Source organism: Armigeres subalbatus, unplaced genomic scaffold (genome assembly GCF_024139115.2).
Source record: "Armigeres subalbatus isolate Guangzhou_Male unplaced genomic scaffold, GZ_Asu_2 Contig30, whole genome shotgun sequence".
NCBI lineage: Eukaryota > Metazoa > Arthropoda > Insecta > Diptera > Culicidae > Armigeres > Armigeres subalbatus.
This window is the reverse complement of record NW_026943042.1, coordinates 731,155-744,134: the sequence shown is the minus strand read 5'-3', so window position 1 is coordinate 744,134 and position 12,980 is coordinate 731,155.

Here is a 12,980-nt window from a genome sequence, read left to right as displayed (position 1 = left end):
TGAGTATTTTTGAATGAAGCTTTATGTATAAGTCGGTTGGTGCTTTGTTCATGGCGGAAATGAAATTACGGATCTTGGAAAAATGATCGCTCTGAAACTTCACCAGCCATTTTACTCGCTGCTCTTATTGGCATTTTACCACCTTTCCCGTAAAAAAATCAATTTGCTTAATCGATTCTTTATTTTATTTAAAGTCAAATTTCCCAAAGAAACCATATTTTTTGACGCCTCTAAATATTTTTTTTAAATTTAAAGCAAAATATTTTAAAAGTGTTGTTTTTTAAGATTGGGTTAAAATTCGCCCGATTTTGAACGAACAGCGGTTGAATTTTTCAGACCGGTTTGCACGTGCAGCATTTTTAAAGCTTGAGAGAGTTGAAAGAAAAAGAAAGTTGACCTTAAATAACCCAAAGAATCGATTGAGACAATAAAACGAGATGCAATTTTTGACGGGAAAGGATATAGATATTATATCAAGGGGATAAAGTCTCTTCAATTTTGAAGATTGCATGCGCTGAGAAACATCGAAAATGAGAAAAGTGGATCCTATCAAATGCACTATTGGCGGTTCAGATTAATCTATTCAATTTCAGATATTCTTCCTGGTGCTTCAGGGAAACCAACTGCAATCGAATCGAAAGGCGATAATTTAAATATGTGAGGGATCCCGAAAGTAAGAACATGAAAAAAAAGAAAGGCAAAAAGCCGTTTTTCTCTCCCAACATCCACTTCGATCAATATTTTGGAATTTTTCAAAAAATATTGTGATGATAATTTATACATTTCAAATAGCATTAAGCAGGAGGTCAAGCGTTTAATCCCAGGTTCGTTGTAACTGAATTTTCATAATTTTTGTTTCGTTTTCTACCAAAACGATCCGTATTGATGTTCCTTTTCGCACTAAAAATTTCAAAAACTTCCTAAACCTATAGCAAATCTGCATCTTTCTTAAGTAGGTGTTCAGCTAATCCAGTGGTCGTAACTTTCATTCATTCTCACATGAAGAGAATGTTCATTAACGCAGATTTTTGCCTAGAAATCATTTTTGGGGAAGAAAAACAGGTCTTAGGAGTGATAGATAACCATGTTTCGCTCACTTCCAGTGGCGCAAACGTTTGATTTGCTCGCGGGACTACTCATAGTTTTTAGTAGTCCTACTTTTGACTGATATTTAGTAAAATTTCCTTGGGATAAAAAAGAGGACAAAAGTTAGCGTGCACGATTTTCGTTTCTTTTCTGAGTTTATTATGAGAGAGTGGTGAGTGAAAGATGGTTTCCGCTACAAATTACGAAAAAAAATTCTCCCTCGACCCAAAAACGCCTAATTTCGTCTCATCTAAATTGCAACTGAAACTGGAAGTCACTTTTTCTGCAACTGAAAGTCACTATTTGGTCCTTTTTTTCGTCAGCTTTGGTCATTAAAGTCACTATTTTGAGCTGCATTTGTCGCTACCAGCCCTGCCCAATCCCATAACTGAGAATATCCTAAAACAATTCTGTGCATGGATTGATATGAAATGATTCCCGTTTACATTGTACGAACAAAATATCACAGGTCAGTCAAAAAGCACCAAGCGGCGTTTTGGCAGAACCCCGACCAATTAGAATTAGAGAGAAAACCCAACTTAGTTCACCATGTAGTGATATGTACTGCCTTTCTCGTGTTTAGCCGGGACACCAACCTTATATAGTACGATGCTCTAGTTTCTTCATAACTTTTTAACACAATGACCGATCGTTTTAAAATTCAATATTATTCAGCTAGCATTTGCTCTCTGACAGAGGCCCTCTGTTGAATCAGCTTGTTACGAGAAAATCGGTTGCAGATTTCTATATGAAAAATTCGTTAATGTTTTTCTTAGCTTTTGTGTATACACATAAACACGGACAGACAGACATGCGATTAGTTCGTCGAGCTAAGTAAATTTCTATATTACACTATGATTCTCCGGCGCTCCTATAGATAGTTCGTTTATGGAGTGAAATGATAAGCTTACGGTACAACTCTTCTGTACGAGAAAGGCAAAACAGGAACAATACAAAAAATTGTATTGAAATATTGATTACTTCTTACAAATAGCATAACCTGATATCTGCATCATATTTCAATGTAATTATTGATATTATCATCTGATATTTTATCTTGTATCAATCATGTCTACATCTACAAGTTCCAAATTGCAATTTGCTATTAGAGAGCTATTTTAGTCTGCTCGGGCTGTCATTATTTGTAATCTGAACAATCAACATTTTAATGCTACCCTCAGAAGCTGGCTGCAGATCGAGAATCAGTCAAGAATTTGCAGAAATGTAAACATTTCCAAGAAAACTATTTCGGACATCTAGTCCATTTATTGTATTTGTTTGTAAAGGCTATGCCGCCATGAGCCTCTGGATCTTCCCCTGCAGCGATGTTCTGCTGCGTTTTAATCCAACGCTTTTTTTTGCTGACTTTGTTTCCGCCCTAAGGGTAGCGGATCAACCCAATTTCCGATCCAAAATATTAATCGCTATCGGCCTTTGGAACCAAATAACGATAGATGGCCCAGTTATGTACCGTACAGCTGACATTTGTTGATGAACATCTGCAACAGTTGAGAGTTCTCCACTGAGATACACCATGTTTTACTAGATTACATCTGGACATACTACACTTTTGAATTGAAAATTCGGATCTTGGTGCACTGATCAATCTTCCTGTTCTTATACGTTTCTTAGCCTTCCGGACTTCGCAGTTTGCACCAAACCATCATGCATTCCCCACAACATAAGCTCTTTATCAATTGAGACGATATCAAAAGTGATTTGGCAAATGGCTCGGGCAAATATATCGAAATAAAAAGATCAGGTGCACGAGAAAAAGTGACCAATCATTAATTATTCTTTTTTTGACGTAGGATTACGTCTTTCCGGAACATTGGGGGGTCATTCCGCAGTTTCAAATTTGAGACCGCCACGAAAGTGGTCAGGAAGTATGGGCTAATAACTCAGCCGTCTTTCAACCGATTTTAAAGAATTTGGTGTTCATCGATCAACGAACTCTTTAAGATTTTGCTCAACTATCGAAAAAATCCATTCAAAGTGCTGAACTATTGAAAAATTGAATTTTACAAGGCACTGAAAATCGGTAAATCTACCAATCCCATATGTGCATCGCAAGCACAGACATCAAAATCGTGCAACTCACGGGCTGGACTCAAATCCTCAGTTCAACTTTTTTTTTCGTAGAGCGGGCACAACGATGACGCCCGTAGCAGCAGTCTCAGCAGAAAGTCTCTCTCAGCAGAACATCGAGAGGCCATCGCCAAAAGCAACAATCTTCGGACTATCGTTCAGTTACTGTTAGTGTCGCATTTTGGAAAGAAAATCGATTCTCCTTAGGACCAAAATTTTATGAGAAGAAAGAGTTGATTGCAAAAATGGCAGCGATTACGGTCCCCGGATACCAGTCGCGTCACTGAAAATGTTTTCTTAATAGTGACTATTTAGCAGAAAAGTGAAATTTTTGGAAATTGACATTGTGGATCAAAATCGATTTTTGTCAAATGTACTATTGAGAGGTAGAGCCGAAATATTTTCTTCAAAGTGCACATCATAACCGCTTGGCGACGGTAGAAAGTTGGAATCTGCTATCTATTGAAAGTGCGGGAAGTAAACAATGATGACGTCTCACATCATTGAGTTGCGTCAAATGAGATTTTCCCAAGATTCTGATTTCGGTGTACTTGCTGTTTATTATTGGAAAGGCGCGTCATTGGAAACAAAATCATCTTTTTACACGAGAGAAGGTTGAGCCGAGACAAAAAATGCAAATCATAATCGCTTGGTGACGGGCAAAATTCTTTGTCTGTAGCAGCCGATGCGCTCCTTGCATGGAGACGTTGCAAAACAATGTATTAGAATGGATGACGTCTATCGTGTTCCAGCGGCAAATCCTAAATTGGCTGACAGTGGCATCAGTAGTGGAAATTCATTTCAAAATTTTGATTTCCGGCGTGCACGGTACGAAAATTCCTCTCCTCTTTGAGTGAGACTGTGGCCCTGAAAAGAGCCGTTTTAAGTGAAGCTACTTCCTCGTTCATTCACTAGGAGCTGACTTACTTGGTGACGACTTTGGAACTCTCCGAAACGGCGGGCTTGGCCAGCTCGACACGCACGAAGATGTCGTTTATGAGGCTGTTTATAATACTCGACGCCTTCGATGAGACGCCCTTGATGATGTTTCTCCTCAGCCTTTCCACCGCCGGTGATTTCTGGTTGGCGCTGCGATGTAATTGTCCAGCCGATTTTCCGAGAAAATCAGACTTTGGCTGGTCAGAATACGTATGGAGTTCGAGGCCCCGCCCCTTTGAAAGCCGTATCATTGGCATCGGCTTGCTTGATCCGCCTTATTTTCGTTCGATGCCAATGCATTCGTACATAACCAGGGCCTCTTCTTCTTCTTCTTCTTCTTCTTTTACTTCATCGAAGTGCAAATCATAATCGCTTGGCGTCAGCAGCAGCGCAAGCGCTCTTCTGAGGGGGATGCGGCGAAAATCTATTCGCATGGATAGTGTTAGCGGTAACCTATCGAGTGGCTGACATTGGGGTCAGTAGCAATGGAATGAAATTGGTGCATTACTGGAAACAAATGGGTTCTTCTCAGAATCATAATTTCACACGAGAGAAGGAGCCGAGACAAATATTTTTCAAAGTACAAATCATAAGCTGTGTTGCTGCTTGTGATTGGATGAGCGTATTGTGGAAAACAAATTGGTTCTCATCATAACCATCATATTACATGGGAGAAGTTTGAGCTGAGACTGAGATAGTGTGTTTTGTATAAATATATCCTAAACACATGCTACTTGAATTTTATATTATTATGCTATTATCGTTTATAGTACGCTTGGCCATATTTTTTTTATTTAATCTTTTATGTTTCAACATGTCTTTTTGTACTTGCTACAGTCATTTTAAATGCGAATATGTACATCTGTTAATGATGTATATCTTTCTGTCAATAAGGATTAATGTTCCCGTGTTACAATTTCTTCGAGTAGAATTCAACTTAATCCGTGCTGATACAGTTGTTAACTCTGATCATGAAGATTCCGACGCCGGTGAAAATGTTGTGATGCAGATGTCAAGAGCAGATGTCGATGATGAGCGTGGTGACGTTGAAGAAAACGTGTCTGCTGTCGCTGATGATGGCGAACATATTTTCTTCACTTTTAACACAAGACAAACCCAATTTCGATCGGGCTGATCGGGAGTTCCAGAAACGATTCGTGGAAAACGATTTTGGTTGCGCATGTGATGTGTGTGCTAGAATCTGGTTCAGGAATGATTTGAAACCAATCTCCAACTCAAATGCTGCCGTGTTACTTACGACAAATTAATTCGAAACGGTGGAAGGATTTTCGGCGTGTGCTACGTGTCGAACAACCGCGGATCAATTCCCACATTGTCGCCATCAAATGGCTTTACATATCCCAAGTTTCCGTCAAATTTGGCTCCGTTGGACTCACTCACCACAAGACTGGTGTTTCCCAGGATCAATTTCATGCAGTTTCGTCGTTTGCGGCATACTACAGGTTTATGGAAAAGTTATTTTACTTGAAAATTTATTACATCAAATAAATATATGATGTTCCTCATCTATTTTTATTTACTTGCAACAGGTAATTTGGCAATTATCGGCCAAATTATCAACATTTTAGTCGACGCGGCCCAGATGGTGGGCGTACTTCCTCGCCAACTGGATGACGACTATGCTATCAATGTGTGCATTCATATTACACAAATCAAGTTACTTGTCCGGCTACGTGAAGAAAGGTACCGTTAAAGCATGGCTGGACTATCTGGTTACTGCACCGCTCTACAGGCGGAATGGAATGGTTTCCAATGAAGAAAACTTTACTGCGATCGGACAAACAGAGCAGACGGATATTTCGGAGGACCGTAGGGCAGTATTCCTTAAAGTCGTCGACGAGATGAACGAGGTAGAAATGATGATTGGACAACAACATACACTCATGTGGAATGAAGACAAGTGTCTGGAACTTGCACCGGCACAAAATCAGAAACCGCTTTCCATTATCTATGATGAGTTTGCTGAGGAGCTGGGCAGCAGGGACTATGTCCAAGGGCTTGACGATCCCTCCCCAGGCCATCTACGAGTTGTGGGGCTTGCCTAGGATGTGGTGGGGTTTGACAGTGGGCCCTGTTAAACCTCTATAAAAAGCTGCATGTATCCGCAAGTAGGCCCCACCAAAGCGACCGTGTGCCGCTTAAAGCGCACAAGCCCAAGTCCTGGCGTTAGGTGGGACGCTAAACAGCCCTGACACGACGGCCCTCCGACGAGACAGGAGGTTTGCGCAGGCCCAATAAGCCGCCTAGAAAACCAATCATTACGAACAATATAAGAGATAATGCGACTCGATATAATCGGCAAAGACCTAGGCGACGAATACAGGATCACGATTGGAAGCTTGGAACATGGAATTGCAAGTCGCTAGGTTTCGCAGGTTGCGACAGGATGATCTACGATGAATTACATCCCCGCAACTTCGACGTCGTGGCGCTGCAGGAGATTTGCTGGACAGGACAGAAAGTGTGGAAAAGCGGGCATCGAGCGGCTACCTTCTACCAAAGCTGTGGCACCACCAACGAGCTGGGAACCGGCTTCATAGTGCTGGGTAAGATGCGCCAACGCGTGATTGGGTGGCAGCCAATCAACGCAAGGATGTGCAAGCTGAGGATTAAAGGCCGTTTCTTCAACTATAGCATCATCAACGTGCACTGCCCACACGAAGGGAGACCCGACGACGAGAAAGAAGCGTTCTACGCACAGCTGGGGCAGACATACGATGGATGCCCACTGCGGGACGTTAAAATCGTCATCGGTGACATGAACGCACAGGTAGGAAGGGAGGAAATGTATAGACCGGTCATCGGACCGGATAGTCTGCACACCGTATCGAATGACAACGGCCAACGATGCATAAACTTCGCAGCCTCCCGCGGAATGGTAGTCCGAAGCACCTTCTTTCCCCGCAAAAATATCCACAAGGCCACATGGAAAACCAAATCGATCACGTTCTAATCGACGGTAAATTCTTCTCCGACATCACGAATGTCCGCACTTACCGCAGTGCGAATATTGAATCCGACCACTACCTCGTTGCAGTATGCCTGCGCTCAAAACTCTCGACGGTGTACAACACGCGTCGAAGTCGGACGCCGCGGCTTAACATTGGGCGGCTACAAGACGGTAGACTAGCCCAAGAATACGCGCAGCAGCTGGAAGTGGCACTTCCAACGGAAGAGCAGCTAGGCGCAGCGTCTCTTGAAGATGGCTGGAGAGATATTCGATCCGCCATTGGTAGCACCGCAACCGCTGCACTAGGCACGGTGGTTCCGGATCAGAGAAACGACTGGTATGACGGCGAATGTGAGCAGTTAGTGGAAGAGAAGAATGCAGCATGGGCGAGATTGCTGCAACACCGCACGAGGGCGAACGAGGCACGATATAAACAGGCGCGGAACAGACAAAACTCGATTTTCCGGAGGAAAAAGCGCCAGCAGGAAGATCGAGACCGTGAAGAAACGGAGCAACTGTACCGCGCTAATAACACACGAAAGTTCTATGAAAAGTTAAACCGTTCACGTAAGGGCCACGTGCCACAGCCTGATATGTGTAAGGACATAAACGGGAACCTTCTTACGAACGAGCGTGAGGTGATCCAAAGGTGGCGGCAGCACTACGAAGAGCACCTGAATGGCGATGTGGCAGACGAAGATGGCGGTATGGTGATGGACCTGGGAGAACGCGCGCAGGACATAATTCTACCGGCTCCGGATCTCCAGGAAATCCAGGAGGAGATTGGCCGGCTGAAGAACAACAAAGCCCCTGGGGTTGACCAACTACCAGGAGAGCTATTTAAACACGGTGGTGAGGCACTGGCTAGAGCGCTGCACTGGGTCATTACCAAGATTTGGGAGGAGGAAGTTTTGCCGCAGGAGTGGATGGAAGGTGTCGTGTGTCCCATCTACAAAAAGGGCGATAAGCTGGATTGTAGCAACTACCGCGCAATCACATTGCTGAACACCGCCTACAAGGTACTCTCCCAAATTTTATGCCGTCGACTAGCACCAATTGCAAGGGAGTTCGTGGGGCAGTACCAGGCGGGTTTTATGGGCGAACGCTCCACCACGGACCAGGTGTTCGCCATTCGCCAAGTACTGCAGAAATGCCGCGAATACAACGTGCCCACACATCATCTATTCATCGACTTCAAAGCCGCATATGATACAATCGATCGGGACCAGCTATGGCAGCTAATGCACGAACACGGTTTTCCGGATAAACTGACACGATTGATCAAAGCGACGATGGATCGGGTGATGTGCGTAGTTCGAGTTTCAGGGGCATTCTCGAGTCCCTTCGAAACCCGCAGTGGGTTACGGCAAGGTGATGGTCTTTCGTGTTTGCTATTCAACATCGCTTTGGAAGGGGTAATACGAAGAGCAGGGATTAACACGAGTGGTACAATTTTCAATAAGTCCGTCCAGCTATTTGGTTTCGCCGACGACATAGATATTATGGCACGTAACTTTGAGAAGATGGAGGAAGCCTACATCAGACTGAAGAGGGAAGCTAAGCGGATCGGACTAGTCATCAACACGTCGAAGACGAAGTACATGATAGGCAGAGGTTCAAGAGAAGACAATGTGAGCCACCCACCGCGAGTTTGCATCGGTGGTGACGAAATCGAGGTGGTAGAAGAATTTGTGTACTTGGGCTCACTGGTGACAGCCGAAAATGACACCAGCAGAGAAATTCGGAGACGCATAGTGGCTGGAAATCGTACGTACTTTGGACTCCGCAAGACGCTCCGATCCGCCGTACCAAACTGACAATCTACAAAACGCTAATTAGACCGGTAGTCCTCAACGGACACGAGACCTGGACGATGCTCGTGGAGGACCAGCGCGCACTTGGAGTTTTCGAAAGGAAAGTGCTGCGTACCATCTATGGTGGGGTGCAGATGGCGGACGGTACGTGGAGGAGGCGAATGAACCACGAATTGCATCAGCTGTTGGGAGAACCATCCATCGTTCACACCGCGAAAATCGGACGACTGCGGTAGGCCGGGCACGTAACCAGAATGTCGGACAGTAATCCGGTGAAAATGGTTCTCGACAACGATCCGACGGGCACAAGAAGGCGAGGTGCGCAGCGGGCAAGGTGGAAAATGACTTGCGGACCCTCCGTAGACTGCGTGGTTGGCGACGCACACTGGGGCAGCCCTGGTTCAAACATGGAATAAACCTCTCAGCCATTAAAATGATGAAATTTACCATAGGTATCTTCAGCGAAGTTTCAATATACATCAATGCCGACATTTTGGTCAATATTCATCATTTTTAGCGATAATCGCATAAAAGTCCCAAACGCCAATTTGGCCAAACAGCGTTTTTAAAGTGTGATTTCTTCAGAGAAGTTGCTCATCACTTAATTTCGATTAACCTTGCTAAAAATTTTAAATTTCCAGAGCCTACTGTGATGATTTATTTGGCATATTTTGAAAAGAAAGACCAAAAAATGAAATTTGATCAGTATTTGAACTTTTTCAACACTTTTACTATTGGATATTATTCAAAATCATAGATACTGGTCAAATACGCGGTTCGTGGCGTTGATCCAGTTAGAAAAAATGATTTTTGGCGATTAATCGTGGAAAAAAGGCAAATTTATGGTATTTTTCACATATGCCGTTAATGCGATGGGGCAGAGACGGGCAGCTGTTTTAATCGGCGATGGACAGAAAAATGCATGCCCCTTTATATAAACACTTTCTCAAAGATATGATATTCGATATTTTTTTCAAAATTAATTTTACTGAATGGCAGTACTGATGCTATAAAAAAATACCTCCTAATGATTTTCGATTAGTTAGGAAGGTAAATAATTGAACGACATGGTATGATGAATTAAATTTAAATTCGCATTTCTTAAAAAAAATATAAGAACTAATGAAATATTATTATTGCCCCTTTGGAAGATATTATTTTATTTAAAAATATTTGTATACACCCAGAAGAAAATAGATAAAGATTAGATTTGATAATATATTATTGATTACTGTTTGTTCATGAGACTTTTATATTAAACAATACCAGTATTTTCATATTCACTTTTAGTAAATTATGTGATATTTGCAAAAGTGTCCTATGTATCTGCGAGTCTTCTTATATTTTATAAAGAAGTGTAACAGTAAAATATGAAAAATACAAACAAAAGGAAAAACGCAGATATATTACACTTTTTGCAAATATAACAATGCATAGTAAACATAGTACATAATATGTACTACATATGTACTGGTATTAATTGTTTAGTATGAAAAAAACTAAATAAAAAGTCTATATCTCGGGTACTTATTCAAAAGGACGTATGTGATTTTGTAAACAAAGATTCAAACGTCAATTTGTCCAATCAGATAGGGGAAGCCTTCGGCTACCTGTTGGTGGTGTTGGTTTGCGTGGGAGTGTCATCAGATTGGACAAATCGACATTTGAATATTTGTTTACAAAATCACATACGTCCTTTTGAATAAGTACCCGAGATATCATATTTAAACAACTAACCCTTTTCTATTTTATTCTAAGTCGATACGAATATGTCTAGCAAACTTTAACTTCCGCAGGGGAAATAATATTATTTCATCAGTTCTAAAATCTATTTTTAACAAATGCGATGCGAATTTTAATTAAGTACATCGTACCATGTTGTTCAATTATTTACCCTCCTAACTAATCGAAAATCATTAGGAGGTATTTTTTATAGCATCAAAATAAAAATAAAAAATCATCGAATATCATGTCTTAGAGAAAGTATTTGTATAAAAGGGCATGAACTTTTCTGTCCATTGCCGATTAAAACAGCTGCCCGTCTCTGCCCCATCGCATAATCGGCATATGTGAAAAATACCATAAATTTGCTTTTTTCCACGATTAATCGCCAAAAATCATTTTTTCTAACTGGATCAACGCCACGAATCGTGTATTTTACCAATATCTGTGATTTTGAATAATATCCAATAGTAAAAGTGTTGAAAAAGTACAATTACTGACCAAATTTCATTTTTTGGTCTTTCTTTTCAAAATAACCAAATAAATCATCACAGTAGGCTCTGGAAATTTGAAATTTTTAGCAAGGTTCATCAAAATTAAGTGATAAGCAACTTCTCTGAAGAAATCACACTTTAAAAACGCTGTTTGGCCAAATTGGCGTTTGGGACTTTTATGCGATTATCGCTAAAAATGATGAATATTGACCAAAATGTCGGCATTGATGTATATTGAAACTTCGCTGAAGATACCTATGGTCATTTTCATCATTTCAATGACTGAGAGGTTTATTCCATGTTTGAACCAGGGCTGCCCCAGTGTGCGACGTGTAGCCATGGACCGAGCCGAATGGAGAAGATTCTTATATACCGCACAGGCCACTTCGGCCTTAGTCTGAATAAATAAATAAATAATAAATTGCTGAGGAGCTGTCTTTCCCCGATATTCTCGGTGTAGCACCAACTTAGAATTCGGAAGTCAGGACTTCCGAACCGAACTTTCTTCTATGTCAAACTAATTGATGCATTGTATAACGCATCTTTAGGCGAATCCAGCGCACTACTTCCGAAGTTGGGAAAGTTGCCTGTATCTGGAGAAAAATCCAACTTCGGTATAAACGTTCTAACTTTGTTCAGGATGGACAATATTTATCTTGGACATCCGCGATGCTTCAACCGTGAAGTCATGCGGCTGCGGGTATCGGAAGGATTAAACAATACCTTTAAATGCATGGGCACTGCCAACATAACAAGGGCACAGTCCGCAATACCGCAATATCAACGCCAGGGAACATATTCAAAATTTCAAAATAAAATCTTTTACACTTCACGTAATCCTACGTCCAATTGGCGGTCGTGTCTCGGATACAACCTTCTACTTTTTTCTCCCCATACAAGACTGGGTCACTCTAATATATACATACAGCTTAGACGACAACCCTACTACGACTGATGGTGCTCAATGCCCTAGCTGGCTGAGTCAGTTAAGGGTCCCTCGAGTATTTGGCACGAAAATGCCCAAAGGCGACACCAAATTTTTACATCATGTGATGTCTGCTACCGATGAGAGCTTGAACCCCACCGATCCGATCGATAACGTTCCAGTCGGTCTTCCAAGACCAACAAAATCATTAAATGTCCAATTAGCTCAACGCCCAATGCTCATTGATCTAAAGTTAGAGCATTTTTTCCGATATCTTCTGTCTTTCCTCTACTTTTCAACAGAAAATGAAGTCTGCAAAAAAGTAAAGCATCCTATTAGGGAGCGGGACCATTTGGGCAGCACCCCCTATTCCCGTCCATACCGTAATAACTCGACCGCGTTCCAACCAAATGGCTTGATTGTTTGTACGTCACTAGATACCGACAGAAACTAACCATGTACTAAAAAACAAGTAATTCGGTTGTAATGCGGTCGAGTAATGAACGTTGCTGACGGGAATAGATTTCCTTCTACTTAGCCTAGTCGGTCACAGCAGATTCAGGCTTTGTCATTGTTCCGACAATGCTACTGTATCTCATCGTAATCGTGAAGATTCTAGTAGGTACGATTGATCACAAATCAATCTATAAATTACTATGTGTAAATTAGATTAAACTAAACTAAACTCAACAACGAAATAGCGCAAGCGATTTAGAACAAAATTCAACAATTAATTTTACAACATTTCCAAACCCCATCCGTTACCATAAATTATACCATGATCGTTCATTCTACTTACACAAACTGGTACGGTACAAACAGTCGCAAAACAATAACAGCGATAAAATAAAAATCCAATTAGTACAAGATAAAATTATCCCATCAATTTAATATGAAAATTGTACACTTTATGCAGCACTTCTCGCCCCCGTCTTGGACAC